This window comes from Cavia porcellus, unplaced genomic scaffold, assembly GCF_034190915.1.
Source record: "Cavia porcellus strain 051 isolate PalLab524CR breed Dunkin Hartley unplaced genomic scaffold, mCavPor4.1 scaffold_4, whole genome shotgun sequence".
Classification (NCBI taxonomy): Eukaryota; Metazoa; Chordata; class Mammalia; order Rodentia; family Caviidae; genus Cavia; species Cavia porcellus.
The window spans coordinates 100820345-100833834 of record NW_026947487.1 but is presented as its reverse complement, the minus strand read 5'-3'; the positions used below and the strand labels follow the sequence as shown (position 1 = coordinate 100833834).

The 13490-nt window shown below is 43.7% G+C and overlaps 1 pseudogene; it reads right to left on the bottom strand.

Moving 5' to 3' along the window:
* Window positions 1–679: 679 nt before the first annotated feature.
* Window positions 680–13216, bottom strand: LOC100726023 (signal peptide peptidase-like 3; annotated as a pseudogene).
* Window positions 13217–13490: the final 274 nt, after the last annotated feature.

The window sequence follows — 13490 nt, the reverse complement described above, 5'->3', positions numbered from 1 at the left end:
ACAGTAGCAGCTCTGGGAACAGCTCAGGCTGGCAGACTAAAGAGACTTTTCCAGTTTTCTCTTTAAAACGAGATCATAATCTGTTGTAACTTAAAAGACAGTAAATAAAAATTCTGTTCCAATGGCTCAAGTTGATGTTTTCAACTTGAAGTAACAACCTATGCCCCACTTTGCTCTGAGTTACCCACGTGAAGGGCCTTCTGTGCACACGTGAGCTGGCAGCTCTCAGCCCAAGTCTGCTCCAACAACTCAGGGCTAACATGGTGGGAGACTACTGTCTTCACTGCCCTCCCGACCCCTGCGGGTGACCAGTGCAGGTTCTTAAGAAGTTCAGCTGGCTGTGGCATTGCACACACCTGTAATCTCACAATGCCGAGCACTAACCACTCTACGATCACGGCCCACACCTGTAATCCCAGCACTCTGGGAGGTTGAGACAAGAGGATCACAAGATTGAGCCCAGTCTGGGCAACATGGCTTAGTGAGACCTTGTCTCAAAAGAAAAAGAAAGACAGAATACAGCTCAGTGTAAGGCCCCAGTACTGTAGGAAGAGGACTATGAGTGTCTACAATGTGCTATTTTGGTCAACTTAAAAACATATTGAAAAATTGACTAGATAGAAAATTATGTCCAATCACTGCATTTTTAAAATAAGGACCATTCTGTTGAACATGACAGTAGAGTTGTTTGTTTGTTTGTTTATTGTTTTTGCAAAAATAGAAAAATGTATTTACAGGTAGCATGTTACTATGATCAGACAGAACAAAGATACCTGTTACTATAATACATGACATGCACTGGATCAAGAAGAAAATATTAAATCTAGGGAGAAGCTAGCAAATAGAGAAGGACCTCAAAATTTTAACTTTTCGCGCCTACTTTACCACTGAGCAAACCAAGTAAGAGTTCCCTGAAGCCCATGAGCCTGTCAGTCCAAATGCTGTACTGATTCATAACTCAGCTGTGAAGGGGAGAGATGGCAGCTTATAAAAGGAAGCCACAGTGAGCTTCTCTACATGCTCAAAATACAACAAGTCCCTGACTTCAGCACAGCATGATCTTAGCAGGTTTTAATTTCTATATCTGTATCTATATAAACTGTGCCCTTGTTCACTACCAACGTGGCATCTGGGAAGACATGAACTCATTACAACAAATTCCTATGTATGTGTTGTAGGAGTCACTCAGTGTCTATGGATTTAATAAATTGCTTCACAGCACAGAAAATATTTAATAAATCAAAGAAGAAAAGAAAAGCCAGGAAATGTGGTACCAGCACACCTGTAATCTCAGCCCTTTGGAGGCAGAGGCAGGAGGATAGCCATGAAGTCAAGGCCAGCCTAGGCTATATAGTGAGCTCAAGGTCAGCCTGAACTGCATAGAGACCTTGACTCAAAAAAAGGGGAAAAAAAAGGAAGAGATAAAGGGGAAAAAAGACTATAATGTCAGAAGAGTTTCTGTTTTAATTCTATGAGCCTCCCAAAGGAAACTGGTCCCAGAGTTCTGGAGGGTTCACTGAAGACACTTGGGTTTGCTAATTTTTTTTCACTCTTTTTATGTTCCAAAGTTCTAGAAGAACTCCTGGCTGTTTACAGTGTTTAAATAGTTAAGTCTCCATCTCTCACACAAGGTAACCGGTCTGGTACAGATCCATAGAAACAGGAGGAAGCAGCGCTGGGAAGGGGCCTCTCACTCCGGAAGCAACAGGAAGAGAAGGGCCCAGCAGGACCAGCACTCTCCCTGGCTAGCAAGCTCCCTTTAGAGGCAGCCTTCCAGTAGCAGGTCGGTTCTTCACGAAGGTACACCTCTGAGTACCAAGCCAGCACTGTAGAAAACAAAACCATGCAGCGAGAGGGAAGGACGACAATGGCCATTCTGGTCACGATGTGACTCATCGTATTTCCAGTAATCAAGAGTCGCTGGCCGTGAAGTGGGATGGCTCAGACCATGACCATACGTCACCCTTTAAACAGGCTGGGGTGAGGAGTGGCAGTAAGGTAAACAGCACCAAGTAGGGGAGAACAGGGTGGGTGGCATAGCTGTGAGCTGCCACAGTAGCAGTGAGCAGACCTACAGAGTATCTTAATAAGGTGCAGTGAAAGCAGGAGACCTTCGGCATGTGCCTGAGATGCTGGCAGGTCCACACCCCGCAGGAGTTGTTGCTGGCTTGTCTTTTTGTAGTTGTCACAGTGAAGAACAAAGCACAACTGCACATCAAGCATCATGATGTCTCCAATATCCAACATGAAGATTTTCCTGGAAAAGATAGGCAAGGAACGTCACACCCAACACTGAGCCCCGGCTAGAGCTTCCAGGGTAGAATGCCAAGGGGGCCGTCCACTGCTACGGAGCCTTCTTCACCATGACATTGCTGTTAAAGACGTAGGCTAGAAAAAAATACCCAAAAGACATAGTAGATTAGCAGCTGTGAGACAGGCAAGCAGAAGACCTTGAGGCTTGGCAGGTGGATAAAAGCGATCGTGGCAACACAGAGACCTATAACCAGGGCATCTATGAGGAGCCAACGGCCAGTGAGAACCCAGATGAGGATGATCATAACACAGAGAATGACAGTAACTCAGCAGCAGTGAAATGCCTGTAGCCACCAGAGAAAATATTGTTCTGAGGTGAATAGACATGGATTAAACACTGGCAGATGTGGAGAAGAAGAAAAGCAAAAGCTACAATTGCAATAACTGCTATTCACATTGTATATAGTGAGGTTATCTATGTTTACTTTTTGGTTTTTTTGTTTTTGTTTCTTGAGACAAAATTTCACAGTGTAATTCCATATAGCCTCAAACCCACTGTGTATCTCAGATTGGCTTTGAACTCACAATCCTCCTGCCTCAGCCTACTAAGTGCTGGCATTACAGGTTTGAGCTCCTGTGCACAACTTGTGTATTACTTTTAACAATCTCGTTATCTTATAACTGCATTGCAGTAGTGAGCTCTCCGGGGTTTGCGTCTCATTCTCTGTCCAACACCTAACAGCCCTATACTCTCAGGAAGGGGTTTGGGAAGCAAGCATTAGAGATGCCCGAGAAGAGAAGGATATTATGAGCTCCCATTGAAAGATAAGATGGTCCTTCAGCGACTGCAGTGTCATCACTGAATAATCACGTCAACACTATTCCCAGATATCAGTGAATAATCTAGATTTTTGTGATTTGTGCTTTGGGAGAGTTCCACAAAGCTATGGTGGGCCACTCCTTGATATGTCTGGGACAAGAGTTGGACAAAGTTCGTAGCTACTCAGCACATAGGGTTGTCCCATGACAGGGCAGAGGGAGGTGGGACAGGCCAAAGGATGCATGGTTGTGGCACACAGACAGAGGGTCAAACAATCATCCTTGTCCCAAGATCAATGCATCTGAAGGCCCAGCAGCCTGGAGAGCAACATATAAAAACAAACATATAAAGCCAAGTTCAAGTGCCTCTTATACAAAGAGCAGTAAGGGTTCACTTTGCCTTGGATGGACCACAATACACTTCATGCTCTAAATGCTTCACTGCAGGGCCTGCTAGGGACAGAGAGACCACTGGAATGTTCTTCAGAAATCACCTGGAGAAAATGGCCAAGATAGAGGCCATGGGCAGAGAGGGGCACGCAAGCTGCAGACCCCAAAAACACTGACTGGGCCTTCACGAAGGTCAGATCCAAAGCAGGACAGATCCAAACTTTAAGGACAGAGATCTTGAGAGGTTTCCATGAGCTATGGACCCTTCAAAGGAATCTGATTCCACAAGAGGGAAAAAGAGATGAGTCAACTGGCAGGAATGATGACAGTGGAGCCTCTATCTCTGTCATCCACCCTTTATTCTGGGAGATAAAGAAATCCATTGCCCAGAATCCGAGGGCACGAGAGCCCAGTGGACTCCAGAAAGAGAATGCAGTAGCATCAGAAAGGAGAAAAGCTTCTGCTCGCTCCCAGGATGCATGGGGTGGGCACTTACACAGTAAAGCTAGGCATCACGAAACACCTTTCAGAGCTCTGGTTCTCAGTGTAGGGGCTGGACCCTGCACCCCTGGTCTGCTGGTCTAGCCTGGTAGAGGTCTGTGCATTCAAGGGGCTACAGATGCACATCTGGGATGATGGTGGGTTGGCCTCATCATCCACACAGAGCTGGAGGTCAAGGCTCCAAGACGTCAGGCTGCTTCTCTGATTTGCAAGGCTAAGAACAAGCAGGAAGTTCTCAGTCTTTGTCCTAGCATAGCCGTAGGGTCTAGCTACAGGTTCTTTGCAAGTAACCTCCTGCCTGAGGTGGGGAGTGTTCCCTCTACTCCCCCGCCCCTCGCCACTCTTACCCACCAGAATTCATTCCTCTTCCTTCCCCGCATGGCCCGGCTTCAGGCCCTCAGAGGTGCTGCTTTCCTGGCCCCATAGGCAAGTCCTGTGATCTCTGCCTTCTCAGCCTTTAAGAGAGTAAAACAAGGTGGAGAGTTGTTTGTTTGTTTTGTTTTCATGCCTCCAGAACACAGCAATGAGCCGCATTTCCTGAGCCTTCACCAAGAACATTCTAGGTAAACTGATCTCAGAGGACCACAAGGTATGCGGAAAAAGCACAGCACCAGATAGGCCAGTTTGGGCTTTTTAAAACTCTTGTCCTACTCTAGACCTTAAGAACGTTAGCTGATTTTTCTGACTCTCCAGTTCCTTGCCTATAAAATAAGGATCCTGGAAAGTTATGAGGATTAAACTGAAGCCATGTAAGGAAAATACCTGGCATGTTTCCTGGCCTATACATAGTGACCAGTGAGAACAAATCTCTTTACTTCCCAGTCCAGGTGCTTTACCAAGAGCCGAGCAAGAACGTCTGGAGATGGAGGTTAACAATATTCATCCAACCGACATTTCTGCAAAGCGCCCACGTGCTGAGCATCCTGGAGCACTGACTTCACTTAAAGATTTATTTTGGAAAAAAAATATTATTGAAATAAATACTATGAGGGCCGGGGATTTACTTCAGTGGTGTAAGTGCCTGCCTAGCCAGCACAAGGTTGTGAGTTCGATCCCTGGTACCAAAAAAATAAAATAAATATTATGGAGAAAGACACAAAATTTGGACTAAGTTTGAAGAAACTATGAGCTGTTTAGTCCAGGCACCCAACTTCTCAGGGGTTCCATACAGGGCAGTTTAAAGATAGTGACATCCAAGGGCCTGGCCTCAGGTTTGCCTCATACAGATCCCCACTTATTTCTGCTGTGAGCTATGAACCAGAAGTGCCATGTATCACTCTAGGAAATCAGGAAAGATAATCAAGAAGACACAATGACTTAACGCTCACTATGTTTACTGTCCCTACAGTCTGCTGTGCAGTCTGTCCTTCTGACCTGTGAGTCACCCCGAGGCAGAACTTCAAAGAGTATCCAGCCTTCCACTCTCAGGAAAAAACATTCCCATTTCTAGGAAAAATTCAAAAAATTTGCTTTGTGTGAATTCTGCAAAGTTCAGCCAAGTCAAAGTTGTTTTTCTTATCCACGCGCATTGCAACCTCCTTCCACAGAGTCACTCTTCACGGTCAGATTCTGTGATATGAACTAGAGGTAACCCCAGTCCTGCCTCTGAGGTAACTGTGCCCTCCTGAGCTCAGATCTATGAGCTCCTCTTAGCTCAGGTAGGCCTGGGCTGCAAACCAAATCACCTGTGTTTGTTTTCTCATCAGAAGAATGTACCTCCCTCTTCAAACTAATCACCAAGTCAGCTAATTTAATATTTGATATACATACAGAAATGTTAGCAGTGACTATCAAAGTTGTATAATTGTAACCCATCTCTGTTTTCATCATTTTGATTACCTGCATTTTTTTAAAGTTTTCAGCAATTAATGTGTGTTATTTGTATATGAAAGATGAAAAATGTAAGGGCTAGCATGCTTTTCCCTTTGTTGTTTCCTGATGGTTTTATATTCAAAATTTAAAACTAAATTTAAGTTCAAAATGTAAAACAGAAAGCCACAGAATATTTTTCCATATAACAGGAATCTAGAAACCCAATTACCCTTGCATACTGTCATTGATCAGGCTAAGCCAAATTCATATACTTACTTAATGTATTTTACACACTGTTAAGATTATCTTCCTATGAATCAAAATCACACATGCACAAATCAGAAAAACTGTTGATGACGTAAATTTATTTATTTAGTGGTACTGGGGACCAAACTCACAACCTTGCACTTGCCAGGCAGGCGCTTACACTGCTGAGCTAAATTCCCAGCCCCTGAAGTAAATTTAAAACCATGAACTTGGAAGATCACATTATTCTACGGAAGTAACACCAGGTGTGGATCTGTACTACTAATGCATTCAACAGAGATCAGAATACCTACCATGTCCCGGGCTGCATTCTAGGCACTACAGTTACAGCAACAAACAAAATTAGTAAAAATTTTTGCACTTCTGCCCACAGGACAGAAAATCCTGTGCAATAACACAATCTTTAGTGGCTTTGTTTCTTTGTCTGTCTCCCTGTCTGTCTGTTTGTTTATTGAGACAGTCTTGCTATGTAGTTCAAGCTGGTCTCGAACTCACTACATAGCCCAGGCTGGCCTCAAATTCACAGCAATCCTTCTGACTCTGTCTCCTGAGTGCTGGTTCACAGGTGTGTGCCACTATACCTGGCTTCTTTAATGCAGTATTAACATTGTTTCCACAGCTTTGACTTGCCAATTTTTTTAGGGAAGGAGAACTTTTACTAACCCATTTAAGCTTGTGAGCAGATCTGTGATTTCTTGCCAAGTCTCTGCCAAGAATAGGACGGTCAGGGTGCCAGTTCCTGTAGAATCAAAGCAACCAGGAGATTGGAAACCTACCTGCAGTGGTTCTTCTAAGCACTTTACTGATACAAAATGTTCAGATGTTTCCGGAAGTAAAATGTCCTTAGGAGCGAACGAAGTGTACTACTGAGCCAAAAGACTAGGAAACCAAGAGCTGTCACAACGAGCTACTGGGGAAAGTAGAAAGAAAAAAGGGACTGCCTTAGAGAAAAACAAATTTCACTCCCTTTGAGGAAAACGTTTCAGCAGCCAGAGCTGCCCCACGGTGGAACAGGCTAAGAGAGGGGCCTTTGCAAGACTCTAAGGATAGGGCGCCAGTTGTGTGACCTACGCCTGCCTCTGTAACATCTCTGGACCCCAATTCCCTTGTCTGTAATTTTTTTTATGCTTTTTCTTTCTTTCTTTCTTTCTTTCTTTCTTTATTTTATTTTATTTTGCAGTACCAGGGATTGAACTCAGGACCTTGCACTTGCCAGGCATGTGCGTATGCCACTGAGCTAAACCCTCAGCCCTCCCTTGTCTGTAATTATAACGGTAGCTAATTGTGGTGAAGATTAAATGAGAGAAATCATGCAAAGTGCTAGGGCACTCTGACCTACAGTAACTTAGGGGCTGAAAGGTTGTATAGATTTGGTGAGGGATTCTTTTTTAATTTGTTTGTGTTTTGGTACCAGCAATCAAACCCAGAACTTCATGCTTGCCAGGCAGGCACTGTGCCACTGAGCTAAATCCCTGGCCCTGAGGTTGTATTTTTATAATGGAGTTTTATTTTAATAGATGTCAAAACAGTATTATACAAAGTCACATTTAGTAAAATAATCAAAATCTGTTATCATAATCTAATAGTACAAAAATCAGTGGTTAAGGAAAGGACAGATTCTACAGATTCAGGACCCCTCTGAATGATGCTACCATAGTTCTGGTAGAACTGCGGGCAAACTCTGATACACGTTCCCTGGCTGATTTGGACACGTTGAGATCTTGTGCCTCCCCAGAGCGGTGCTAGGGGACTGGCCAGAGGTAAGAATGAGGCCAATACCAGTGTTCCATGTACACCGGGATCAGAGAATGCTCTAAGGAAGGAGTGCTCCACCCCACCAACACCCGTAAATAAACTCAAAAAGGCTTGATCTAGGATGATCTGGGTTTCAGGACAGGAAGAATACAGAGAGACTGTGCTCATTCTCACAAGGCTCCAGGCTACATGAACAGAATCAGCCCATCCCAGCTGGCAGCCTATCAGGTACAGCTAGGCTGGGCTGGAGAGCCCAGACACAGCCATGTGATGAAGAGCTGTCTGAGGGCAACACTAGATGGAATCCAATGTACTCTGTGCAACAGTTAATCTTGACTGGCTTAAAAGATGCCTAGGGTATTGGTAGAGCACACTTCTAGGTGTGCTGAGGCGGATCACAGAGGCATGACCTTGAGGTCTGTATCTGTCTCTGGTCCCTTTCTCTCTAGCGCTGTTCTCCTGTGCTCTTCTTCCTGAATGCTATGAAGTAAACAGCTTTGCCCCACCCAACCATGGACTGAAACCTCTGAAACTATGAGCCACCAAAAAATCTCCCCTCCTTTAAGCTTCAGTGCCAGATATTTTTGTCCCAGCAATGAGAAAGTTCACTAAAACACATCCTCATCATGATGCTCCAGGGTTCCAGGGTTGGGGGGAGGCATATCCAAGTGGGCTTCCTCTTTCACCCAGTGGGAACTCTGGGCAGGAGCTATGAATTCCCAGTGACCCGCTTTCCAGCCTCTCCCTACTTCTTGGCCCTAGCTGTTGGTTGGCAGTCCCAGGGTGGGAGAACAAGTAGCCAGCCTGCTTATATGTGCCCTTAGCCCTGCCATAGTCAGCTGTTAGAGCTATGCTTACATCTGCGTTAGGGTCAGTGAGCAGCTTTTGACTGCAGAGCCAGTGTCCAGCACAGTTTCTCACCACCACTGCCTTTCTCTTTTCAGATTTCTAGACTTGCCTAGACCTGTCTAAACTCTCAGCAGGTGTTAGGGTCTGTGCCTAGATCCCCAATCATCCAAAAGGGTGCACAGCAAAGGCTAAAGGAATGAGACGAGCAGCATAATCTTTAGGGCTGCAGGAGAACTGAAATCCTCAGCAGAGCTCATAACTCTGTTAGCTGGCCGGCCAACTTACACTAGTCAGCCCGTATTTAATCAGAACAAGCAAGGAACTGAGTGGACAATGGAGGAAACCTGAACAGGGTCTTGGGAGGAGTTCAAGGACTCCTCAGAGCAACAGATGATGCTGATTAAGGAAAACTATCCAAAAAGTCTCTAGGTGTGGCCTATCTTGTGCCCCGAAGTGTCTCCTCATTCTCAGTTCAGTCATGCCCGGGCCACACCACAGCCCTGCACATGTATTCAGCCTCAACACTCTCCAACAAGCAGGTACAGAGTTCAGGCCAAGATATGCCCAACTACTTCCCCTCCAAAAAACAACGTCCTTCATATGTGTGCACTTTCTCGTACCCCTTTATATCTTGTATATATTGATACGAATTTTTAGTTGCAAGTAAAAATAACTTTCTTTGGCTGCCATGTACATCAAAGAAATTTATTTAAATGATGATAGTGAGAAGCTCACAGAATATTCAAGAAGACTGGAGAATCAGGCTTGGAAGGCTACAGTCAGGAACAATGCCTCAACTCCAACTCAGGACTGTCCTCAGAAGATATTATGACTACTGAGGCTGGTATACTGTCCCTATCACCTATGCTATCTACACCCCCAAACTGGATCCTTTCCATGAAACTACTGTCATTAATAACTGCAACTATACCCATCAAATTACCAGAAGGGCCGCAAAAGCCAGGCCTAGTCCTGGCTACCTAAGATGCTGAGGCAGGAGAATCACTTGAGCCCAGTAGTTCCAGCCTGGACAACACTAAAACTCCAATTCCTGAAAAAAGAAAAAAGAAAACACATCTGTAGCTAAGCAGAATTCCCTTTTTCACTATCGTTCACTTTTTTTTTTTTTTTTTTTTTTTTTTTGAGACAGGGTCTCACTATGCAGTTCAGGCTGGCCTTAGGCTCACTTTGTAGCCCAAACTGGTCTTGAACCTGCAACAATCTTCCTACCTCAGCCTCCTGAGCGCCGGGATTACACGAGTGCACCACCATGCCCGGCTCCTATCATTCACTTCTGATTCAAATTGAAGTAGGAAGAGGATGGTTCCTGTGTGGAGAAGCCTAAATCCCAGCCTGTGTCCATACCACACATGGAAAGGAAGATGACTTCACTCCATGAGACATGGAATTCCTTAAGCACAGGAAGGAGGCTGAGATGCCAGGCAACCCAAACCAGTGACAAATGTCTACCTCTGCATCTCCTTCCATCATCACACCACACGTCTTGTAGGGTGACTCTTATTAATTCCATCACAGACAGGAGAAGTAGACCAAGCCCACTTCTCTATCAACAGGTTGAAATAATAGGGAAAAAAGCAGTCTTGCACTTAGGTTTGAAAAGATTAGTGGCAGAACTAGGTTTAGTTATAGGTCACACAGAAATCTTAGAATATCAGGAGACTATAAACTTCACATGAGGCAGCTGAAGAGTTTGCTAACTTGGCCAATGGGCAGACTTATGGCTCTGGGCCTGCCAGATCTCTCCTGGGGTTGAAAATTCCAGTCTGGCTACATATTTGCAGAGATAGGGGGCCAAGAGGGAGTGGTTCCATAGCATGTGGTATGTGGGCCCTGCTGCTCCTGAGGGCAGAAGTGGAACTACATGAAAGACCAGAATACAGATGCCAGCTCAACAACTGCAGGGCACTACAAATCTGAACATGCCATCCTGTGAAGTGATGAGGTCCTCATGGCCATGGACACACAAACAGAGGCTAGAAAGCCATCTATCAGAAACTGTAGTTGAACTAGGTGTGAATGCAGTCCCTTGCAACTCTAAGATGCTATGTTAAGGCTACACTGTGTATTAAACATTGGACATGAGCTATAAATTAGAACACTAAAACGCCAAGAACCATGGAGGGAGCTACTGAACTAACCAGTCATGAAAAGAAGAGAGAAATGGTGTGCACCCTTATTGGGAATCACTTAGGTGCAGAGTTAAAAGGAGGGACCATTTTATTCTCTTCATTAGCAATAACTGAAAGTAATGTCCAACTGCAGAGGGACTGTAACAAAGTTAGGTCATTCGTACTGCTGATTAGGTGAAATGGTGAGCACCTCTTCAAAAACAGCGTGGCAAGTGATACCAGAAAACCAAGACTATGTTTAATCTTTCAACTCAGTAACAGTCTGCTTGTGTATTTGCCTTAAAGAATAATTTGCAAAAGGCGATTGCTCTGAACTTAAAGATTTCACTGCATAATTAATAATTGCCAAGTCTTACATAATATGGTGGACTACTAGGTTATTGTTATAAATCATATTTATTTTAAAAATCATTGCTCTTCAAGAGTTAGTCTTGGATCTCATCCACCACTGCATCCCCAGCACTGTCCAGAACACCAGAGTCTTGTTGAGTATTTGTTTTTTTGTTGTTGGGTTTTTTTTTTTTTTGAGTATTTGTTGAATGAATGAGTGGATGAGCAACTGAACAAATGATTCAAGTGGGGAGAGATGTCACTTTTTTATTTTTTGTCTTTTTCATTTTTATCGGTACCAGGGATCCAACTCACGACTGCCTGCTTGCAAGGCAGGTGCTTATGCCGCTGAGCTAAATCCCCAGCCCCTCACATTTTTTTAAAATACAGAATAATGACTAAATCTAAGTTACGATTTCCAGTATATGAAAGACCCTCTATACATGGCCCTGGATGGAGACCATCTCAGAGCGAAATTAAAAATAGTGACTAGAGTCATATTGGGATGATACGCTGTTAGTCATTGCATGTGTCTTATTGAATACCTGTTATGGATGAAGTGTCATCATGCATAGTATACTATGGATATGGCATTGAACAAAATAGAGTCTCTATCCTAATGGAAAGTTTTTTTAATAGGTCACTTAAAAGGTAGAAGTGGGAAAAAGACAGACATTAAAAATAAGTAAAAGAATGTGTAAGTCACGTGGTGATAAGTGCTATAAAAAAAAAACAGGGAAGTGGGCATGAAAAGTAAGGGTACCATGGTATAAGGAATGGCCATGATAGATAATAGCAAGAGAGAACAGCAAGTACAAAGGTCCTGAGGCCAGAGTGTGTTTGAACAACATAGAGCTTGATTGCTGTAGCAGAACAGGCCCAAGAGATAAAGCAGAGAGGCAACAGAAATGAAGTCAGAGTACATATAAGAAGCCCATAATAGGAACTTCTGGGTGTGTTCTCAGGAAGACAGAAAAGCCACCAACACAGTTTGAATAGAGGCATGGCATGGTCTGACTCAGGTTTTAAAAGATTCATTCCCCTTGTAAGAATATTTTATGAAAGTTTAAAATGATAGAAGATTTTAAACAATGGACAGACTATCAAAACACTCACAAGTTGATTCAAGAAATATTTTTGAGTACCCTGTTTCAGGGGGCTGGAACTAGAGGCCTATTTCAAGATTACAAAGACATACCATCTATTCAGAAATATTTTTGAATAGCAGTCCTTTTTAAAAGTCAGATTTGTCAAAGCAATTAACCAATTTTGTCCTTTATTCTTTAGGTAGCATGGTGATCTTTTTCTCAATTAACATTTAGATGCATATTCCATACCAAGTTCCATAATTGTGAGCTGAGTTACTGTTTGGGAAATCCACACGTCAGTTGCTTATTTGACTTGTCTTAAATATCACACACAAAGCACATCTGTAGCATCACTCACCTCTAACATTACTGAGAGGAGACCCTCCTGGGAAGCCTGAGTGTGCTGGCAAGATTATTTGAGAAACTAATAAAATCCTTGTAATCCCTTTCAAGGATACAGAAAGGAAAATGGCTGTATTTCAAATTCATGGCATTTCAAACGCATGAATTAAGCTCTAAACTCTACATTTGGAAAAAAATCAACACAAGTTCCCTAATTTATGTTCTAAACTGAGAAAACAAATCGTTGCTAAGAAATGAAATTTGCAAAAAAAAATTCAAATTTGTTTCTTAGACACATTTTCTAGTTGATATGCACATATTTAAAACTACAAACTATACCAAATATAAATTACAGAAATTACTACCATTGAAACTTGATGGATACAGCTTCACCATGAAACCTGGGGTGGCCTTTTGGTTTGATGTTATTCCTAGACATTCTGTTTTTTTGGTGTGTGTAAAACTGATCATGTGTAGATATCGACTCAATAGTTCCGTAAAAATGTTTGAGAAAGCTCACTGCTTCTCTTCCTCCTCACCACATGGACCTTAGGTAAGAGGGCTCCCCCTTAGGGCCCCAATATCCTGTTTTCTCTTGACACTTATCAGAGGGCTCTGTACCCATTCTTCCTCCTTGACATCATCTAGCTTCCTACTCATTGTGCATCTGCCACAGAAATACAGGCGTTCTTTTTCCCTTCAAAGCAGTCATCTTTGTGGGGCCCTTGCTAGTAACTCATCCAAATCAACTCGCCTGTCAGTCCCTCACCTCCTGCTCACTCGAGCTACCCTGCCCCTCCCCGCCCAAAGCTCCTCCACATCTGACCACCATTGCCCGCCCACTCTGCTACCCACCAAATCTGTCCCCTCACTCGCCCCACTGAGAACCTCAGTGCCCTCATCTGTGCACTCCGCCCTGGCTTCGGCTTCCTAC